The 24,608-nt window shown below is 26.0% G+C and overlaps 1 non-coding gene across 1 annotated transcript; it reads right to left on the bottom strand.

The window, feature by feature from the left end:
- Positions 1-764: 764 nt before the first annotated feature.
- On the bottom strand, positions 765-837 carry TRNAA-AGC (transfer RNA alanine (anticodon AGC)). The gene has a single exon. It is a non-coding gene; the product is annotated as a tRNA-Ala (tRNA).
- Between the last annotated feature and the right edge of the window lie 23,771 nt (positions 838-24,608).

The raw sequence follows: 24,608 nt of genomic DNA, 5'->3' as shown, positions 1-24,608 counted from the left end.
AATGGCAATTATTTAAGCCTACAATTTTTATTTGAATTAAATAGTACCTTTGTGTAGCATGGTTTTGCATTAAAGATGTAATTGATAGAAAAAAAGTGCAGGCGCCGGGTATCGATCCCGCATGCTCGCATGCTAAGCGAGCGCTCTACCATCTGAGCTACGCCCCCTACGTCTTTGAAACTAAACTGTAATTTATTGTCCCAGTAAATATCAGATCTTGAATGCTAATTAAATAGGTCAGTAACGTAAACCGTGCCACAGGTAGAACTGACGAAACAGCTCCAACTCTTTCTTTGACGCCTAACAAAACGTCTAGAGAGTAAAAACTGTTTATGTTGCATTATATGCTTGTTATAAATCTCACAATTTATTCCACCTGATAAAACAGCAAACTATTTCGTATAGAAGTAAATGAAGTTTGTTTTTGAAAAGGACACTATAACACGGGAGAAACTTTTCATGACAAATTCTATCTCACCTCCATCAGTAATTTAAAATTTCGAGGAAAGGTAGTTCAAGTAAGTATATCTAGAAATATCAATGAAATGCTGAAAAAAAAATTTCATAAAATACCTAAATGCAAATAAATTCTAGCAGTATTACTTTACCACTACTCAATCCCGAGCTTATAATTTTCGAAATTTTTGTCAAACTAAAGCATGTGTTTAAATGGCAATTATTCAAGCCTGCAATTTTTATTTGAATTAAATATTATCTTTTCTTAAAGGGGTTAATTTGCATTAAAAATGTAATTGTTAAAAATGTGGAGGCGCCGGGTATCGATCCCGGTACCTCTCGCATGCTAAGCGAGCGCTCTACCATCTGAGCTACGCCCCCATGCACTTGCAGCTGAACCGCTATCATATATCTTACTAATACGTAATGCTTAATAATGCTCTTATTGAATGCATATAAAATAGGTCAGTAAGGCAAACCAAGAGAAAGGTAGAATTCAGCAGAAGAACGCTAATTCTTTCTCCGGAACTGACGGAACTAGTTTTCCATCAAATTCAGTGCTTATGTTTAAATCAATTACAATTATAAAACTAACTTTAACAGAATGAGTAAATTATGCATTATTAAAAGTAAGCTTAAAGAAATATATCAGAATATCTAAATAAGATTGAATTAATTATCATTCATAGATTAAAAATAGGAGATTGCTCATCTTTCTGGAATAAACAAATTTGTTTTTATTTAAACGGTTAAAGGCAAATTTTACGGTGTCTCAATAAAAATAATTAAATAATTATTTCGCTTCCAGATAGTTAAAGTGTACCACCGAAAATAATAATGTTATAATACGTTTACAAAAAAAAAAAAAAAAAAAAAAAAAAACTAAAATTTTTTATTCAATTAAAAAAATTTATTTCATTGTATTTTTAACAAATAAACTTTAAAAACACTATTCTATGTTTATCATTTTACCTTTAGTTTTTTAAAATAATATTTTTTTAAAATAATATTTTTTTAAAAAGGGAAATATACTTTCTGATTTATGCTATGGATTTAGGTACAGTTTAAAAAGTTATCTTCAAACGTGATAGTGAATTGAAAGAAAATTGATCGCTAATAATTATGTTCATTTTTGTCATTTAGAAAAGTTTCGTAAACTGAATCGTGTTTCAACGAAACAAAAAAAGTGTTATGTAAGAAATCTGTGAAAGTCACTAAAAATACGTAAAATTGTTTAGTAGTTCGAATTACTTTTTTAAAATAGATTCTTATTTCCCTCTACACCTATTGTACTAAAAACAATTTCTTTCTACGTTACTGATCTATTTATAGTTTAAAAATATGGGAAAATAGTTTAGTACTTTAAATTATTTCAAAATTAGTCATAATTCTCCCCTATTTATTTAATTACTGGAAACACTAAAAAAAGTAATTTCTTTCTACTCTATGTAACTGGGATGTAATATAAGGAAAAAATATTAAAGTTTATTTAGTAAGTAATTTAAATTGCTATTTGAAGTCGATCTTACTTCTCCTATTAACTATTACTTTGTTGTGTTTAATTTTTTTATTTATGCCGATCTCAAATCTCCTCTATATGTTTAGTTTTCAGCAATAATTTTTTTTTTACCCTACACAATTGATGTATAATACTCAAATTTTTACAGTTAAAATTATTATTTAAAATAGATCTTGTTTCTCACCTATACGCTTATTTTCCTGCAATAAAAATAATTTCTTGTTACTCGACGCAACTCACGCATAGCATAAATATTTGCTGAGAAGTTTAAATTATTATTTAAAGTCGATCTTGTTTCTCTCTTATGTGTTTAGTTTCCTGCAGTAAAAATAATTTCTTGTTACTCAACGCAACTCATGCATACTATAAATATTTTTTAGTAGTTTAAATTATTATTTAAAGTCGATCTTGTTTCTCCTTTATACGCTTAGTTTCCTACAGTAAAAATAATTTCTTGTTGCTCTACGCAACTCATGCATAGTATAAATATTTTTTAGTAGTTTAAATTATTATTTAAAGTCGATCTTGTTTCTCCCTTATACGCTTAGTTTCTTGCAGTAAAAATAATTTCTTGTTACTCTACGCAACTCATGCATAGTATAAATATTTGTTTAGTAGTTTAAATTATTATTTAATTTCGATCTTGTTTCTCCCTTATACGCTTAATTTCCTGCAGTAAAAATAATTTCTAATTACTCTACGCAACTGAGATAAATAGTATAAAAATTTGTTTTGTATTTTGAATTATTATTTAAAGTCGATCTTGTTTCTCCGCTATAAGCTTAGTTTCCTGCAGTAAAAATAATTTCGTGGTACTCTATGCAACTGAGATGCTTAGTATATATATTTGTTTAGTAATTTAAATTGTTATTTAAAGTCGCTCGTGTTTCTTTCCTACACACTTAGTTTCCTGCAGTAAAAATAATTTTTTGTTACTCTTTTCTATTCATTTCCATTCTCTTTCTCCTGCTACTATAAAAATTTGTTTAATAGTTTAAATTAATATTTTAGGTTTTAGTAGTTTAAATTATTATTTCCTTGCAATAAAACCAATTTCTTCACATTTTACCCTCTGGATTCGATGTAAGGCGATAAAACGTCCTACAGAAAAAAACATCTAACAGAATAGAGGAAAGGGATAAATTTAGTAGATTTCACGGGATTCCTTAAGAGCCTGTTTTAGCTTCGCTTCCTGTCATTTTCCGTTCGTACAAAAAGCAGTTATAATTTTGCATTTCAGTATGAAGAAATATATCGAAAGTAAAAGCATACAAATATTAACATATCATATAACTTCTGAAATTACAAAATGAACATTTTATTTTTTATGTTATTTGATTATTATTACTTCATACCACATTCTGTTTTGCCTCCATTGGCAATTAAAATTTAAAGTATAGAAAAAATACGTTTAGTTAAACCAAGAATAAAACATGATATCAAAATTCAAACTAATTATGGTAAGACTTACCCACCACGTGATCTTGACCACACAATCCTACCACCAAAATTTATTTACATTTTGATCTTCTTTTATTTCGATTTAAAAAAAAAAAAAAAAGAAGGAAAAAAACAGCATTTGAAGCTTATTATTTCACTCTTGTTATATCTCTTTATACACATTTGTTATATATACTTTATTATTATATATTATACTATATTACTTTTACTTTTACTATATTGTTACATACTTTAAATTTCACATTACTAGTGTAGAAGAAACAGAATCTGTCATGAATGATTCCTCCCCTGGTGTGTAACGTGCCCTTAAAAAATGTTTGAAAATCTATCAATTTAATCAGTTTTTATATACTTATTAGCTGCAACAATGAGTTCAATATTGAATCCAATTATTTTTAGTACTAAATTTATTTACTTGCAGTAACACTATGCAGCAATTATGTTAGGAATTATGTTATGTAAAAATTTTTTAAAACGATAATTTTGGTAATTTAAATATTCAAAACGACATATTTTTGCATCAGTAACGAGAATAAGCAGCAGTTAATGTATTTTTAGAAATATGCAATATTTTCTAAATCTTTCAAAATTTTTCATTAATTTCAGTGGTATTCTGAACATGTTTCTTCTAAGCTTATGTGATTATGATAGTAAAAACAAAATTTCTATTAATTTTATTTATTAATTCCAAAACAATTTAAATTATTTCAAAAGGAGTACTGCACGATCAAAATAAAAAATGCTTTCATTGAAATCAGTCATTTGATAGCAAAAGCTTCTGAAATATTGTTTAAATCATCTCTATTCTTCTGATGGTTCCGCACAATAAGCGCAGAATATCTTGAGTTCATTTTGATTAAAGGAAGATTCCCTAGATTCTTGTTTGTCTGACTCTACGGTCAAAAAGTCAGCGAAATACATCAAACACGCTTTGCTTTATTAATAATCAAAAGAAAATATTCTACGGACCTGTAAGACTGGTATATGTATTAACAATCTTAGAAAAATTTCTTTTTAAAGCGTAGAATTAATTTATGAATCATTCTTATTTTCTTTGAAAAAATTTTTCCTTATTGTTGCGAAAAAGTTAGTTTTTCTGGGGGGTTTACTTTCCTGTTGTTTTCGATTTCTTCTTGATTTTTACTTTTTCTTTTACTCTGAAGAAATTTTACTTGTTGCCTCATTACAATTAATTTTCTTGAAAATAGGGCATGGTTTAGAACAAAACTGATTCAGAAATTATTAGTTATTTGCATCATTATTACAGTTTTATATTATTATAAATATAAAAGTAAAGAATTTTCGCAACAGCCCATTGGAGGCCAGGAGGGTCAAGAAGATTATGGCTCCACAATTTTTTGACTAATGTCATGATTGTGTAAATATGATCAACACTGCGCACAAGCCGCCTCTTCTTTGCAGCAAAGGTGGTAATCGAACTCCAGTTCCTCAAAATGACAGTTCAGTGCATTTGCCATTAAGTCCATTGCGATTTATTAATTAAAATATATCCAGCGTTATATTCCTGATATTTTATTATTACATTTACATTAATTTTCGTATTTTTCAAGATATGGTGACCCTGCGTTCACCAGTTTTCGCATGGTGGACGGACTACATTGAACACCGACTGCATTTTGAAAAGGACAATGAAATAAAAAAAAAACTGCTAGAATTTCAGTATTTTTGCATTATATATACTCTATTATTTGTTCTGCATATTTTTTACCTTACTTAGAATCGTTAAATTATTTAAGAAAATAGATTTTTTTAAAATTTACTTTTCTCTCTCATTTTATTAGCAAATTAATAGGTTGACAATGACTATTGAATCTTGATACCTAAATTTATATCAAGTAACTAAGTTTTTTCTTGTCAAATCAGCAAATAAAAACTTAAATAATGCATCAAAATTACAAAGAGATATTTAAGTTTTTCAAGATTTCTGAATAATTATCTGATATCTACTGTCTACACTATTTTATGAAATTCGCTTTTAACTTAAACGAAAATTTTAAAATTTTTTGAATATTTTGTCGATTTCTGCATATTTTTATGAGTTAAAACAATTAAGTGTTAGAATAATTCTTTAAATGCCTCAGTCCTGATTGATTGCTTTTTTTAAAATAATGTTTCTGATTTCCGTGTGCCTTTGGAACAGCCTACTTTTTACGACTGCAAATGCAGATTTTAAAATACTTAATTTAGATTTTCGATCGGCAATTTTTACTTTAATTACGGATGCTCTAAAAAATCACAAGATTCGAAATTTAATACTTAGGAAACGTCCACCAATTATTAACATGGTTCAAGCATTAAGCATTTTCCACAGGATTCGGTCCAGCAACTTTATTGAGAATTTAGTAACATCGTGAAAAGGAAACTCAAATAATAATTTTACATTATCAAATTTTTATGGTGGTGTATTCAGTGATCGTGCGATTGTTTACTATTAACAGCAAATGCAGAGTAGCAAATCTAGCAAGGTGGAGTTTGGTAGCGTCACAATTATTGATTCCTGTATAATTGTGAATTTAAGAAAGATGGATTCCAATCAACAAAATTCTAATCATATCTTAGAATTTTTAAACGGTGAAAAGAGGAAATGTCCACTAAATTATTTTGTTACAAAAATATTGAGCAGAATATTTACTGTGTTTTTGTTTCGAGATTATTACTTGATTACAAGTTATTTTCACAAATTCTAATTAAATATTGATCAGAGGGGATATTAGATAATAGATGCATGTTATTATCTTAAACCAACAGATATATAAATATTTTCTACATTACATTGATCTTTAATTATTGCGAATTGTACATTTCTTCAATAATGAAATTATACGAAAAACTATTGAAACTTTCCGTTTTAAACAAAGCAATTCTATAATTAAAATAGAGTTTTTATGGGATAAAATTTGCCCTTACTATGTTTAAGTAGAGCAAGTTATAATTTTTTTAAGTTATCGTTTGTAGTAATAGTTATACTAGTTATATTTTTTTTTAAGTTTCCGCTTTAGAGAAATCTGAGATATGTGTACTATTACAAAAATGTATCGATTTATTTGGGGAAAAAATAGTTTGATGGTTTTTTGAGACCAAACAGATACAAAATACTGATGTGAAGACGTAACTTTCGAGAAATAGCCGTTAAATATTATCCAAAGTTTACTTTGGCATCCTTTAAGTTTACTTCTTTTGCATCGAAAAACGATTTGTTCCAATAAAAATTGCACATGTGCAGCTCGGGAAAATCTGAAGCGGGGGGCTGGAGCGAAGCACAACTAAATAAATTTCAGAATGATCTAAATATTAGTTTAAATTTTGCCTGTTTTAACACTTTATTTTAAAAATTCATTGATAAATTCAAAATTTTTGAAACAGTAGAACAATGCCATAATGCTAAGTATTCATATTTGTGCGTTGTGTTTATATCGCGCAACCATCATGAGCAATTCTCATATTTGCTTATCGAAAATCACAATGGTCAGTAAATTCAGTTACTTTCTTAATTTTTTTTAATCTTTATTACTATAATAGCAATAAACATATCCGTTAAAATTTGGAAGCACAGTAAAAGGGTTTTAAAGTATGATTTTAACAACCAGACAAGTTCCTTGACTAAATTAAAGTTGTGGCAATTATTTTACTCCAATAAGCAGACAATTGTGTTTTCTGTGGTTGTTTTCTTCACGTAGGAACTTTTCAGGTCAATGGGCCCAATCACATTTTATAACACAGAATGTCTCAGCAGTATGCTGTATTTCCTTACAGTAGTTACGTTATGTTATATTTAGAAGGATTTTTATACTATCGGTCAAACTACTAAAACAATATATATCCTCAAAAGAATAAAACGCTTCAAATTTATTTCAATCTCTTGAAAATCACAAATAGAAAGATAAAGCCAAGCTCATAGTACTGATCATAAATAATATATATATTTTTTGATTTCCGTTTTTAATGATGGAACAGCTATAAATCAGATATTTATTACTTTATATGATCACAAGTTGCTAAATTATTATCCACATCAGCTTTGAAATGCGAGATATAAATTCTTTTCGGAAACAATCAGGGACCAATCAGGGACTTCAAAATAATAGGCAATAACTTTAAAACGCTTTTTGATTGGTTAAGCTGCTACAAATAAAAATAGAACTGTCCTTATAAAGTTTGAAAATAGAGGTTTAGAAATTATTATTATTTTATCTGTTATGTAGTTAGATTTTATTGTTTTAAGAACATATAAAAATTGATAAATTACCTTTTAGCGTACAATTATTAAATTCTATATGGTTGAAAAAATAATTATGGCATTTTGACTTTGATTATTGCAGTTGGAATTTGTTCAAAGAAATACTGTTGAAGTAACAATGCTAATAAAACCACTGAAATAAAATAAAAAAATCAGCCGCTTTTTAAAGTGAAATTGCCAAAAACAGAGCCATTACAACTTCAAAACATGTTAAACTCATCCTTTGAAAATATCCTCACCCTTTATGAAATCAAAATAAATCTTTTGGAGAGCATATGCTTTAAAAAGGACATCCTGTTTTTCGCTGAAAATATGGAATTTTCCTTCTTAAACGTAGAAAAATGTGTATCATATAATCAAAAAATTCCAGTTTACCACCCACAAAAGTGCAGAAATGGGAAGAAAAAAAAACAGTGTGAGTTTAGGTGGAGAGTACACTTCTTGGGGAAATTAATTGCAGGGTAAATAAGGGTCTATGAAAGGGCATTCTGATAAATTTGAAAAGCATACGATTGACATTTGATTTAACACTTTACAAAATTAACTTTCATACAAGTTAAAAAAACTTTCATAACCTTTTTAAACGATGTTAAATATTTAGTTTCAAGTTCTGTTAATTAAACAACAATTTAAAACTATTTTAGTCTATTAATATTTTATCAAAATTTCAAATGTTAACTAAAACAGTTGAATGAACTTATGAATATGCATATAGTAAATGATTCGTCGTTTTGTGTATTCACAAAGTTCTTCACCTTTTTTCCTAGTTTGCCTTTTTTAAGAGTAATTTATTTGCCGGTTAATACGATCTGCCACCTTACAAAATCAAAGATCTCCAGAACCAATGTGATCTGAATAAGCAGTGGATATTGTATTTTCGTTGCACGAAGATATATTTATAGTATAAACATATTTGTCAAATAGTTTTTTGTACGTAAACTGCTTCCTGGAAAATATTATCTTAAGAGTTACATGCTTAAAACTGGTTTCATGCTAAATTATGTACGTCAAATTTTCTGATAATGCCCACATTTATCCAAAAGAGCTCAAATAATGTCTTTAAATGATTTTTTTTCTTACCTAAACACGATATTTCCACAATCCATGTGAAAGAAACAATAGAGTGGACACTTTGTGAATTTTTTGAAATTTTTTGAACAGAGCGAATCCTTTAAAACTGCTTTCATGTTAAAATATGAGAGTCAAATTTTCTGAAAATGCCCACATTTGTCAAAAAGAGCTCAAGGAATGTCTTTAAATGATTTTTTTTTTAGCCAAAACACGATATTTCCACAATCCATATGAAAAAAAACAATAGAGTGGACACTTCGTGAATTTTTTAAAATTTTTTGAAAAGAGCTAATCTTTTAAAACTGTTTTCATGTTAAAATATGAGAGTCAAATTTTTGGAAAATGTTCACATTTGTCAAAAAGATCCCATAAAATGTCTCAAAATGATTATTATTTTCTTTACCAAAACACGATATTTCCAAAGTCTATATTAAAAAAACATTAGAGCTGACAATTTGAGAATTTTTTTAAATTTTTTGAAAGGAATGAATCTTTTAAATATAGTTTCATGTTAAAATATGTGCGACAAGTTTTCTGAAAATGCCCACATTTGTCAAAAAGTGCCCAAAAAGTGTCTTCCAATGAGATTTTTTTTTTTTACCAAAAATGATATTTCCACTGTCCATATTAAAGAAACAATAGAGCGGACGATTGGTGAATTTTTTAAAATTTTTTGAAAAGAGTGAATCTCTTATGATAATTATGGTTTTTTAAAATTTATAATGTGGGTAATGCATCATACCATTTTTATTCCGAAAGTAGATCTTGATTCTTATTATTATTATGTGAATATTTTTCGTATTAATATTCTCTAATGTCAAGTTTAAATCACCTACACATAGATAATTAAGCATTTCCTTAATAATGCTGCTTGTGCGTCCACAGCAAAATCAAAAAAGCAAAAAATCCTGAATAACTTTTAATATAATGAATATGTACACTTCCTGTAGAAGTTATAACCAGAATGGAAAATCAATTCTCTGGGTAAAAATAACATTCATGTATAGTTGTCTCTATAGGCAAGCTTTTCAATTGCCCATAGACAAGCTTCAGACTAATTATGATCGATATGACGTTAACATTAAACAATCTAAGTGGTTGTAAAAGTGACTATTTCTACTCCGACTCCAAAATTGTTGTTTTTTTTCCTTTCAAAACAATGGTCAGAACTGCTTATTATGCGACAAAGTATTTAAATGTACCTGATTAAGATAAAGTGACATCCTGCGCCTGAATTTAATATAAAAATAATGATACTCTATCAGGTGTTAAACTAATGGAAGTTGTTTTAATAAGTATCTTTTGAATGCAGTACTTTCAGGAGTAATAAGTAGTATTTTGAAAAGTATGAAAATAGGCACCCGATGTTTTTGTCAATTATTTTTTGCTCAGATTCATAGGGAGAAAATAAGAAAATTTAGTCACTGGTCAGATAGATGAGTTATTAAAATGTTATGCAGTCAGTTTGTTTCTTTGTATCTACAATAAATATATCTATATGTATCTAAAAACACAATGAATGAAAGGAATTAAAATAAAAACAATTATACTATGATGTGCTAAACTAACTTAAGTTGTTTTAATAAGCATCTTTTGAATGCAGTATTTATAGGAATAAGAAGTAGTATTTTGAAAAGTATGAAATAGGCGACCGTTGTTTCTGTCAGAATTATTTTTTGCTTAGTTTCACAAGAAGAAGAAGAAAAGAAAATTTAGTCGCTAGTCTGAAAGATCAGTTATTAAAATGTTCCACAGTCAATTTGTTAATTTGTGTCTACATTTAATATATCTATATATTTATCTAAAAAACACAATAATGAAGGGAATTAAAATAAAAAACAATTATACTATGATGTGCTAAACTAATTTAAGTTGTTTTAATAAATATCTTTTGAATGCAGTACTTATAGGATTAAGAAGTAGTATTTTGAAAAGTATGAAATAGGCGACGGATGTTTCTGTCAGAATTATTTTTTGCTTAGTTTCACAAGAGGAAGAAAAAAAAAGAAAATTTTGTCACTGATCCGATAGATCAGTTATTAAAATGTTCCACAGTCAATTTGTTAATTTGTGTCTACATTTAATATATCTATATATATATCTATATGTATCTAAAAAACACAATGAATGAAAGGAATTAAAATGAAAACAATTATACTATGATGTGCTTAACTAATGAAAGTTGTTTTAATAAGTATCCTTTGAATGCAGTATTTATAGGAATAAGAAGTAGTATTTTGAAAAGTATGAAATAGGTGACCGATGTTTCTGTCAGAATTATTTTTTGCTTAGTTTCACAAGAAGAAGAAAAAAAGAAAATTTAGTCGCTAGTCTGAAAGATCAGTTATTAAAATGTTCCACAGTCAATTTGTTAATTTGTGTCTACATTTAATATATCTATATATATCTATATGTATCTAAAAAACGCAATGAATGAAAGGAATTAAAATAAAAACAATTATACTATGATGTGCTTAACTAATGAAAGTTGTTTTAATAAGTATCTTTTGAATGCAGTATTTATATGAATAAGAAGTAGTATTTTGAAAAGTATGAAATAGGTGACCGATGTTTCTGTCAGAATTATTTTTTGCTTAGTTTCACAAGAAGAAGAAAAAAAGAAAATTTAGTCGCTAGTCTGAAAGATCAGTTATTAAAGTGTTCCACAGTCAATTTGTTAATTTGTGTCTACATTTAATATATCTATATATATCTATATGTATCTAAAAAACGCAATGAATGAAAGGAATTAAAATAAAAACAATTATACTATGATGTGCTTAACTAATGAAAGTTGTTTTAATAAGTATCTTTTGAATGCAGTATTTATATGAATAATAAGTAGTATTTTGAAAAGTATGAAATAGGCGACCGATGTTTTTGTCAGAATTATTTTTTGCTTTGTTTCACAAGAAGAAGAAAAAAAGAAAATTTAGTCGCTAGTCTGAAAGATCAGTTATTAAAATGTTCCACAGTCAATTTGTTAATTTGTGTCTACATTTAATATATCTATATATATCTACATGTATCTAAAAAACACAATGAATGAAAGGAATTAAAATAAAAACAATTATACTATGATGTGCTAAACTAATTTAAGTTGTTTTAATAAGTATCTTTTGAATGCAGTATTTATATGAATAAGAAGTAGTATTTTGAAAAGTATGAAATAGGCGACCGATGTTTCTGTCAGAATTATTTTTTGCTTAGTTTCACAAGAAGAAGAAAAAAAGAAAATTTAGTCGCTAGTCTGAAAGATCAGTTATTAAAATGTTCCACAGTCAATTTGTTAATTTGTGTCTACATTTAATATATCTATATATATCTATATGTATCTAAAAAACGCAATGAATGAAAGGAATTAAAATAAAAACAATTATACTATGATGTGCTTAACTAATGAAAGTTGTTTTAATAAGTATCTTTTGAATGCAGTATTTATATGAATAAGAAGTAGTATTTTGAAAAGTATGAAATAGGTGACCGATGTTTCTGTCAGAATTATTTTTTGCTTAGTTTCACAAGAAGAAGAAAAAAAGAAAATTTAGTCGCTAGTCTGAAAGATCAGTTATTAAAGTGTTCCACAGTCAATTTGTTAATTTGTGTCTACATTTAATATATCTATATATATCTATATGTATCTAAAAAACGCAATGAATGAAAGGAATTAAAATAAAAACAATTATACTATGATGTGCTTAACTAATGAAAGTTGTTTTAATAAGTATCTTTTGAATGCAGTATTTATATGAATAAGAAGTAGTATTTTGAAAAGTATGAAATAGGCGACCGATGTTTCTGTCAGAATTATTTTTTGCTTAGTTTCACAAGAAGAAGAAAAAAAAGAAAATTTAGTCGCTAGTCTGAAAGATCAGTTATTAAAATGTTCCACAGTCAATTTGTTAATTTGTGTCTACATTTAATATATCTATATATATCTATATGTATCTAAAAAACGCAATGAATGAAAGGAATTAAAATAAAAACAGTTATACTATGATGTGCTTAACTAATGAAAGTTGTTTTAATAAGTATCTTTTGAATGCAGTATTTATATTAATAAGAAGTAGTATTTTGAAAAGTATGAAATAGGTGACCGATGTTTCTGTCAGAATTATTTTTTGCTTAGTTTCACAAGAAGAAGAAAAAAAGAAAATTTAGTCGCTAGTCTGAAAGATCAGTTATTAAAGTGTTCCACAGTCAATTTGTTAATTTGTGTCTACATTTAATATATCTATATATATCTATATGTATCTAAAAAACGCAATGAATGAAAGGAATTAAAATAAAAACAATTATACTATGATGTGCTTAACTAATGAAAGTTATTTTAATAAGTATCTTTTGAATGCAGTATTTATATGAATAATAAGTAGTATTTTGAAAAGTATGAAATAGGCGACCGATGTTTTTGTCAGAATTATTTTTTGCTTTGTTTCACAAGAAGAAGAAAAAAGGAAAATTTAGTCGCTAGTCTGAAAGATCAGTTATTAAAATGTTCCACAGTCAATTTGTTAATTTGTGTCTACATTTAATATATCTATATATATCTACATGTATCTAAAAAACACAATGAATGAAAGGAATTAAAATAAAAACAATTATACTATGATGTGCTAAACTAATTTAAGTTGTTTTAATAAGTATCTTTTGAATGCAGTATTTATATGAATAAGAAGTAGTATTTTGAAAAGTATGAAATAGGCGACCGATGTTTCTGTCAGAATTATTTTTTGCTTAGTTTCACAAGAAGAAGAAAAAAAGAAAATTTAGTCGCTAGTCTGAAAGATCAGTTATTAAAATGTTCCACAGTCAATTTGTTAATTTGTGTCTACATTTAATATATCTATATATATCTATATGTATCTAAAAAACGCAATGAATGAAAGGAATTAAAATAAAAACAATTATACTATGATGTGCTTAACTAATGAAAGTTGTTTTAATAAGTATCTTTTGAATGCAGTATTTATATGAATAAGAAGTAGTATTTTGAAAAGTATGAAATAGGTGACCGATGTTTCTGTCAGAATTATTTTTTGCTTAGTTTCACAAGAAGAAGAAAAAAAGAAAATTTAGTCGCTAGTCTGAAAGATCAGTTATTAAAGTGTTCCACAGTCAATTTGTTAATTTGTGTCTACATTTAATATATCTATATATATCTATATGTATCTAAAAAACGCAATGAATGAAAGGAATTAAAATAAAAACAATTATACTATGATGTGCTTAACTAATGAAAGTTGTTTTAATAAGTATCCTTTGAATGCAGTATTTATAGGAATAAGAAGTAGTATTTTGAAAAGTATGAAATAGGTGACCGATGTTTCTGTCAGAATTATTTTTTGCTTAGTTTCACAAGAAGAAGAAAAAAAGAAAATTTAGTCGCTAGTCTGAAAGATCAGTTATTAAAATGTTCCACAGTCAATTTGTTAATTTGTGTCTACATTTAATATATCTATATATATATCTATATGTATCTAAAAAACACAATGAATGAAAGGAATTAAAATAAAAACAATTATACAATGATGTGCTTAACTAATGAAAGTTGTTTTAATAAGTATCTTTTGAATGCAGTATTTATATGAATAAGAAGTAGTATTTTGAAAAGTATGAAATAGGCGACCGATGTTTCTGTCAGAATTATTTTTTGCTTAGTTTCACAAGAAGAAGAAAAAAAGCAAATTTAGTCGCTAGTCTGAAAGATCAGTTATTAAAATGTTCCACAGTCAATTTGTTAATTTGTGTCTACATTTAATATATCTATATATATCTATATGTATCTAAAAAACGCAATGAATGAAAGGAATTAAAATAAAAACAATTATACTATGATGTGCTTAACTAATGAAAGTTGTTTTAATAAGTATCTTTTGAATGCAGTATTTATATGAATAATAAGTAGTATTTTGAAAAGTATGAAATAGGTGACCGATGTTTCTGTCAGAATTATTTTTTGCTTAGTTTCACAAGAAGAAGAAAAAAAGAAAATTTAGTCGCTAGTCTGAAAGATCAGTTATTAAAGTGTTCCACAGTCAATTTGTTAATTTGTGTCTACATTTAATATATCTATATATATCTATATGTATCTAAAAAACGCAATGAATGAAAGGAATTAAAATAAAAACAATTATACTATGATGTGCTTAACTAATGAAAGTTGTTTTAATAAGTATCTTTTGAATGCAGTATTTATATGAATAATAAGTAGTATTTTGAAAAGTATGAAATAGGCGACCGATGTTTTTGTCAGAATTATTTTTTGCTTTGTTTCACAAGAAGAAGAAAAAAAGAAAATTTAGTCGCTAGTCTGAAAGATCAGTTATTAAAATGTTCCACAGTCAATTTGTTAATTTGTGTCTACATTTAATATATCTATATATATCTACATGTATCTAAAAAACACAATGAATGAAAGGAATTAAAATAAAAACAATTATACTATGATGTGCTAAACTAATTTAAGTTGTTTTAATAAGTATCTTTTGAATGCAGTATTTATATGAATAAGAAGTAGTATTTTGAAAAGTATGAAATAGGCGACCGATGTTTCTGTCAGAATTATTTTTTGCTTAGTTTCACAAGAAGAAGAAAAAAAGAAAATTTAGTCGCTAGTCTGAAAGATCAGTTATTAAAATGTTCCACAGTCAATTTGTTAATTTGTGTCTACATTTAATATATCTATATATATCTATATGTATCTAAAAAACGCAATGAATGAAAGGAATTAAAATAAAAACAATTATACTATGATGTGCTTAACTAATGAAAGTTGTTTTAATAAGTATCTTTTGAATGCAGTATTTATATGAATAAGAAGTAGTATTTTGAAAAGTATGAAATAGGTGACCGATGTTTCTGTCAGAATTATTTTTTGCTTAGTTTCACAAGAAGAAGAAAAAAAGAAAATTTAGTCGCTAGTCTGAAAGATCAGTTATTAAAGTGTTCCACAGTCAATTTGTTAATTTGTGTCTACATTTAATATATCTATATATATCTATATGTATCTAAAAAACGCAATGAATGAAAGGAATTAAAATACAAACAATTATACTATGATGTGCTTAACTAATGAAAGTTGTTTTAATAAGTATCTTTTGAATGCAGTATTTGTATGAATAATAAGTAGTATTTTGAAAAGTATGAAATAGGCGACCGATGTTTTTGTCAGAATTATTTTTTGCTTTGTTTCACAAGAAGAAGAAAAAAAGAAAATTTAGTCGCTAGTCTGAAAGATCAGTTATTAAAATGTTCCACAGTCAATTTGTTAATTTGTGTCTACATTTAATATATCTATATATATCTACATGTATCTAAAAAACACAATGAATGAAAGGAATTAAAATAAAAACAATTATACTATGATGTGCTAAACTAATTTAAGTTCTTTTAATAAGTATCTTTTGAATGCAGTATTTATATGAATAAGAAGTAGTATTTTGAAAAGTATGAAATAGGCGACCGATGTTTCTGTCAGAATTATTTTTTGCTTAGTTTCACAAGAAGAAGAAAAAAAGAAAATTTAGTCGCTAGTCTGAAAGATCAGTTATTAAAATGTTCCACAGTCAATTTGTTAATTTGTGTCTACATTTAATATATCTATATATATCTATATGTATCTAAAAAACGCAATGAATGAAAGGAATTAAAATAAAAACAATTATACTATGATGTGCTTAACTAATGAAAGTTGTTTTAATAAGTATCTTTTGAATGCAGTATTTATATGAATAAGAAGTAGTATTTTGAAAAGTATGAAATAGGTGACCGATGTTTCTGTCAGAATTATTTTTTGCTTAGTTTCACAAGAAGAAGAAAAAAAGAAAATTTAGTCGCTAGTCTGAAAGATCAGTTATTAAAGTGTTCCACAGTCAATTTGTTAATTTGTGTCTACATTTAATATATCTATATATATCTATATGTATCTAAAAAACGCAATGAATGAAAGGAATTAAAATAAAAACAATTATACTATGATGTGCTTAACTAATGAAAGTTGTTTTAATAAGTATCTTTTGAATGCAGTATTTATATGAATAAGAAGTAGTATTTTGAAAAGTATGAAATAGGCGACCGATGTTTCTGTCAGAATTATTTTTTGCTTAGTTTCACAAGAAGAAGAAAAAAAGAAAATTTAGTCGCTAGTCTGAAAGATCAGTTATTAAAATGTTCCACAGTCAATTTGTTAATTTGTGTCTACATTTAATATATCTATATATATCTATATGTATCTAAAAAACGCAATGAATGAAAGGAATTAAAATAAAAACAATTATACTATGATGTGCTTAACTAATGAAAGTTGTTTTAATAAGTATCTTTTGAATGCAGTATTTATATGAATAAGAAGTAGTATTTTGAAAAGTATGAAATAGGTGACCGATGTTTCTGTCAGAATTATTTTTTGCTTAGTTTCACAAGAAGAAGAAAAAAAGAAAATTTAGTCGCTAGTCTGAAAGATCAGTTATTAAAGTGTTCCACAGTCAATTTGTTAATTTGTGTCTACATTTAATATATCTATATATATCTATATGTATCTAAAAAACGCAATGAATGAAAGGAATTAAAATAAAAATAATTATACTATGATGTGCTTAACTAATGAAAGTTATTTTAATAAGTATCTTTTGAATGCAGTATTTATATGAATAATAAGTAGTATTTTGAAAAGTATGAAATAGGCGACCGATGTTTTTGTCAGAATTATTTTTTGCTTTGTTTCACAAGAAGAAGAAAAAAGGAAAATTTAGTCGCTAGTCTGAAAGATCAGTTATTAAAATGTTCCACAGTCAATTTGTTAATTTGTGTCTACATTTAATATATCTATATATATCTACATGTATCTAAAAAACACAATGAATGAAAGGAATTAAAATAAAAACAATTATACTATGATGTGCTAAACTAATTTAAGTTGTTTTAATAAGTATCTTTTGAATGCAGTATTTATATGAATAAGAAGTAGTATTTTGAAAAGTATGAAATAGGCGACCGATGTTTCTGTCAGAATTATTTTTTGCTTAGTTTCACAAGAAGAAGAAAAAAAGAAAATTTAGTCGCTAGTCTGAAAGATCAGTTATTAAAATGTTCCACAGTCAATTTGTTAATTTGTGTCTACATTTAATATATCTATATATATCTATATGTATCTAAAAAACGCAATGAATGAAAGGAATTAAAATAAAAACAATTATACTATGATGTGCTTAACTAATGAAAGTTGTTTTAATAAGTATCTTTTGAATGCAGTATTTATATGAATAAGAAGTAGTATTTTGAAAAGTATGAAATAGGTGACCGATGTTTCTGTCAGAATTATTTTTTGCTTAGTTTCACAAGAAGAAGAAAAAAAGAAAATTTAGTCGCTAGTCTGAAAGATCAGTTATTAAAGTGTTCCACAGTCAATTTGTTAATTTGTGTCTACATTTAATATATCTATATATATCTATATGTATCTAAAAAACGCAATGAATGAAAGGAATTAAAATAAAAACAATTATACTATGATGTGCTTAACTAATGAATGTTGTTTTAATAAGTATCCTTTGAATGCAGTATTTATAGGAATTAGAAGTAGTATTTTGAAAAGTATGAAATAGGTGACCGATGTTTCTGTCAGAATTATTTTTTGCTTAGTTTCACAAGAAGAAGAAAAAAAGAAAATTTAGTCGCTAGTCTGAAAGATCAGTTATTAAAATGTTCCACAGTCAATTTGTTAATTTGTGTCTACATTTAATATATCTATATATATATCTATATGTATCTAAAAAACACAATGAATGAAAGGAATTAAAATAAAAACAATTATACAATGATGTGCTTAACTAATGAAAGTTGTTTTAATAAGTATCTTTTGAATGCAGTATTTATATGAATAAGAAGTAGTATTTTGAAAAGTATGAAATAGGCGACCGATGTTTCTGTCAGAATTATTTTTTGCTTAGTTTCACAAGAAGAAGAAAAAAAGAAAATTTAGTCGCTAGTCTGAAAGATCAGTTATTAAAATGTTCCACAGTCAATTTGTTAATTTGTGTCTACATTTAATATATCTATATATATCTATATGTATCTAAAAAACGCAATGAATGAAAGGAATTAAAATAAAAACAATTATACTATGATGTGCTTAACTAATGAAAGTTGTTTTAATAAGTATCTTTTGAATGCAGTATTTATATGAATAATAAGTAGTATTTTGAAAAGTATGAAATAGGTGACCGATGTTTCTGTCAGAATTATTTTTTGCTTAGTTTCACAAGAAGAAGAAAAAAAGAAAATTTAGTCGCTAGTCTGAAAGATCAGTTATTAAAATGTTCCACAGTCAATTTGTTAATTTGTGTCTACATTTAATATATCTATATATATCTACATGTATCTAAAAAACACAATGAATGAAAGGAATTAAAATAAAAACAATTATACTATGATGTGCTTAACTAATGAAAGTTGTTTTAATAAGTATCTTTTGAATGCAGTATTTATATGAATAAGAAGTAGTATTTTGAAAAGTATGAAATAGGCGACCGATGTTTCTGTCAGAATTATTTTTTGCTTAGTTTCACAAGAAGAAGAAAAAAAGAAAATTTAGTCGCTAGTCTGAAAGATCAGTTATTAAAATGTTCCACAGTCAATTTGTTAATTTGTGTCTACATTTAATATATCTATATATATCTACATGTATCTAAAAAACACAATGAATGAAAGGAATTAAAATAAAAACAATTATACTATGATGTGCTTAACTAATGAAAGTTGTTTTAATAAGTATCTTTTGAATGCAGTATTTATATGAATAATAAGTAGTATTTTGAAAAGTATGAAATAGGTGACCGATGTTTCTGTCAGAATTATTTTTTGCTTAGTTTCACAAGAAGAAGAAAAAAAGAAAATTTAGTCGCTAGTCTGAAAGATCAGTTATTAAAATGTTCCACAGTCAATTTGTTAATTTGTGTCTACATTTAATATATCTATATATATCTATATGTATCTAAAAAACGCAATGAATGAAAGGAATTAAAATAAAAACAATTATACTATGATGTGCTTAACTAATGAAAGTTGTTTTAATAAGTATCTTTTGAATGCAGTATTTATATGAATAAGAAGTAGTATTTTGAAAAGTATGAAATAGGCGACCGATGTTTCTGTCAGAATTATTTTTTGCTTAGTTTCACAAGAAGAAGAAAAAAAGAAAATTTAGTCGCTAGTCTGAAAGATCAGTTATTAAAATGTTCCACAGTCAATTTGTTAATTTGTGTCTACATTTAATATATCTATATATATCTATATGTATCTAAAAAACGCAATGAATGAAAGGAATTAAAATAAAAACAATTATACTATGATGTGCTTAACTAATGAAAGTTGTTTTAATAAGTATCTTTTGAATGCAGTATTTATATGAATAAGAAGTAGTATTTTGAAAAGTATGAAATAGGTGACCGATGTTTCTGTCAGAATTATTTTTTGCTTAGTTTCACAAGAAGAAGAAAAAAAGAAAATTTAGTCGCTAGTCTGAAAGATCAGTTATTAAAGTGTTCCACAGTCAATTTGTTAATTTGTGTCTACATTTAATATATCTATATATATCTATATGTATCTAAAAAACGCAATGAATGAAAGGAATTAAAATAAAAACAATTATACTATGATGTGCTTAACTAATGAAAGTTGTTTTAATAAGTATCTTTTGAATGCAGTATTTATATGAATAATAAGTAGTATTTTGAAAAGTATGAAATAGGCGACCGATGTTTTTGTCAGAATTATTTTTTGCTTTGTTTCACAAGAAGAAGAAAAAAAGAAAATTTAGTCGCTAGTCTGAAAGATCAGTTATTAAAATGTTCCACAGTCAATTTGTTAATTTGTGTCTACATTTAATATATCTATATATATCTACATGTATCTAAAAAACACAATGAATGAAAGGAATTAAAATAAAAACAATTATACTATGATGTGCTAAACTAATTTAAGTTGTTTTAATAAGTATCTTTTGAATGCAGTATTTATATGAATAAGAAGTAGTATTTTGAAAAGTATGAAATAGGCGACCGATGTTTCTGTCAGAATTATTTTTTGCTTAGTTTCACAAGAAGAAGAAAAAAAGAAAATTTAGTCGCTAGTCTGAAAGATCAGTTATTAAAATGTTCCACAGTCAATTTGTTAATTTGTGTCTACATTTAATATATCTATATATATCTATATGTATCTAAAAAACGCAATGAATGAAAGGAATTAAAATAAAAACAATTATACTATGATGTGCTTAACTAATGAAAGTTGTTTTAATAAGTATCTTTTGAATGCAGTATTTATATGAATAAGAAGTAGTATTTTGAAAAGTATGAAATAGGTGACCGATGTTTCTGTCAGAATTATTTTTTGCTTAGTTTCACAAGAAGAAGAAAAAAAGAAAATTTAGTCGCTAGTCTGAAAGATCAGTTATTAAAGTGTTCCACAGTCAATTTGTTAATTTGTGTCTACATTTAATATATCTATATATATCTATATGTATCTAAAAAACGCAATGAATGAAAGGAATTAAAATACAAACAATTATACTATGATGTGCTTAACTAATGAAAGTTGTTTTAATAAGTATCTTTTGAATGCAGTATTTATATGAATAATAAGTAGTATTTTGAAAAGTATGAAATAGGCGACCGATGTTTTTGTCAGAATTATTTTTTGCTTTGTTTCACAAGAAGAAGAAAAAAAGAAAATTTAGTCGCTAGTCTGAAAGATCAGTTATTAAAATGTTCCACAGTCAATTTGTTAATTTGTGTCTACATTTAATATATCTATATATATCTACATGTATCTAAAAAACACAATGAATGAAAGGAATTAAAATAAAAACAATTATACTATGATGTGCTAAACTAATTTAAGTTGTTTTAATAAGTATCTTTTGAATGCAGTTATTATAGGATTAAGAAGCAGTATTTTGAAAAGTATGAAATAGGCGACGGATGTTTCTGTCAGAATTATTTTTTGCTTAGTTTCACAAGAGGAAGAAAAAAAAGAAAATTTTGTCACTGATCCGATAGATCAGTTATTAAAATGTTCCACAGTCAATTTGTTAATTTGTGTCTACATTTAATATATCTATATATATATCTATATGTATCTAAAAAACACAATAATGAAGGGAATTAAAATAAAAACAATTATACTATGATGTGCTAAACTAAGTTGAGTTGTTTTAATAAGTATCTTTTGAATGCAGTATTTATAGGAATAAGAAGTAGTATTTTGAAAAGTATGAAATAGGTGACCGATGTTTCTGTCAGAATTATTTTTTGCTTAGTTTCACAAGAAGAAGAAAAAAAGAAAATTTTGTCACTGATCCGATAGATCAGTTATTAAAATGTTCCACAGTCAATTTGTTAATTTGTGTCTACATTTAATATATCTATATATATATCTATATGTATCTAAAAAACACAATGAATGAAAGGAATTAAAATGAAACCAATTATACTATGATGTGCTTAACTAATGAAAGTTGTTTTAATAAGTATCTTTTGAATGCAGCATTTATATGAATAAGAAGTAGTATTTTGAAAAGTATGAAATAGGCGACCGATGTTTCTGTCAGAATTATTTTTTGCTTAGTTTCACAAGAAGAAGAAAAAAAGAAAATTTAGTCGCTTGTCTGAAAGATCAGTTATTAAAATGTTCCACAATCAATTTGTTAATTTGTGTCTACATTTAATATATCTATATATATATCTATATGTATCTAAAAAACGCAATGAATGAAAGGAATTAAAATAAAAACAATTATACTATGATGTGCTTAACTAATGAAAGTTGTTTTAAAAAGTATCTTTTGAATGCAGTATTTATATGAATAATAAGTAGTATTTTGAAAAGTATGAAATAGGCGACCGATGTTTCTGTCAGAATTATTTTTTGCTTAGTTTCACAAGAAGAAGAAAAAAAGAAAATTTAGTCGCTAGTCTGAAAGATCAGTTATTAAAATGTTCCACAGTCAATTTGTTAATTTGTGTCTACATTTAATATATCTATATATATCTACATGTATCTAAAAAACACAATGAATGAAAGGAATTAAAATAAAAACAATTATACTATGATGTGCTAAACTAATTTAAGTTGTTTTAATAAGTATCTTTTGAATGCAGTTATTATAGGATTAAGAAGCAGTATTTTGAAAAGTATGAAATAGGCGACGGATGTTTCTGTCAGAATTATTTTTTGCTTAGTTTCACAAGAGGAAGAAAAAAAAGAAAATTTTGTCACTGATCCGATAGATCAGTTATTAAAATGTTCCACAGTCAATTTGTTAATTTGTGTCTACATTTAATATATCTATATATTATCTATATGTATCTAAAAAACACAATAATGAAGGGAATTAAAATAAAAACAATTATACTATGATGTGCTAAACTAAGTTGAGTTGTTTTAATAAGTATCTTTTGAATGCAGTATTTATAGGAATAAGAAGTAGTATTTTGAAAAGTATGAAATAGGTGACCGATGTTTCTGTCAGAATTATTTTTTGCTTAGTTTCACAAGAAGAAGAAAAAAAGAAAATTTTGTCACTGATCCGATAGATCAGTTATTAAAATGTTCCACAGTCAATTTGTTAATTTGTGTCTACATTTAATATATCTATATATATATCTATATGTATCTAAAAAACACAATGAATGAAAGGAATTAAAATGAAACCAATTATACTATGATGTGCTTAACTAATGAAAGTTGTTTTAATAAGTATCTTTTGAATGCAGCATTTATATGAATAAGAAGTAGTATTTTGAAAAGTATGAAATAGGCGACCGATGTTTCTGTCAGAATTATTTTTTGCTTAGTTTCACAAGAAGAAGAAAAAAAGAAAATTTTGTCACTGATCCGATAGATCAGTTATTAAAATGTTCCACAGTCAATTTGTTAATTTGTGTCTACATTTAATATATCTATATATTATCTATATGTATCTAAAAAACACAATAATGAAGGGAATTAAAATAAAAACAATTATACTATGATGTGCTAAACTAAGTTGAGTTGTTTTAATAAGTATCTTTTGAATGCAGTATTTATAGGAATAAGAAGTAGTATTTTGAAAAGTATGAAATAGGTGACCGATGTTTCTGTCAGAATTATTTTTTGCTTAGTTTCACAAGAAGAAGAAAAAAAGAAAATTTTGTCACTGATCCGATAGATCAGTTATTAAAATGTTCCACAGTCAATTTGTTAATTTGTGTCTACATTTAATATATCTATATATATATCTATATGTATCTAAAAAACACAATGAATGAAAGGAATTAAAATGAAACCAATTATACTATGATGTGCTTAACTAATGAAAGTTGTTTTAATAAGTATCTTTTGAATGCAGCATTTATATGAATAAGAAGTAGTATTTTGAAAAGTATGAAATAGGCGACCGATGTTTCTGTCAGAATTATTTTTTGCTTAGTTTCACAAGAAGAAGAAAAAAAGAAAATTTAGTCGCTTGTCTGAAAGATCAGTTATTAAAATGTTCCACAATCAATTTGTTAATTTGTGTCTACATTTAATATATCTATATATACATCTATATGTATCTAAAAAACGCAATGAATGAAAGGAATTAAAATAAAAACAATTATACTATGATGTGCTTAACTAATGAAAGTTGTTTTAAAAAGTATCTTTTGAATGCAGTATTTATATGAATAATAAGTAGTATTTTGAAAAGTATGAAATAGGCGACCGATGTTTCTGTCAGAATTATTTTTTGCTTAGTTTCACAAGAAGAAGAAAAAAAGAAAATTTAGTCGCTAGTCTGAAAGATCAGTTATTAAAATGTTCCAC

This window comes from Parasteatoda tepidariorum, chromosome 4, assembly GCF_982258835.1.
Source record: "Parasteatoda tepidariorum strain Cologne lab strain chromosome 4, Ptep-v5.0, whole genome shotgun sequence".
In the NCBI taxonomy this organism is placed as follows: Eukaryota; Metazoa; Arthropoda; class Arachnida; order Araneae; family Theridiidae; genus Parasteatoda; species Parasteatoda tepidariorum.
Note: the sequence above shows the minus strand (reverse complement) of the source record. Positions and strands in the feature narration are given on the sequence as shown.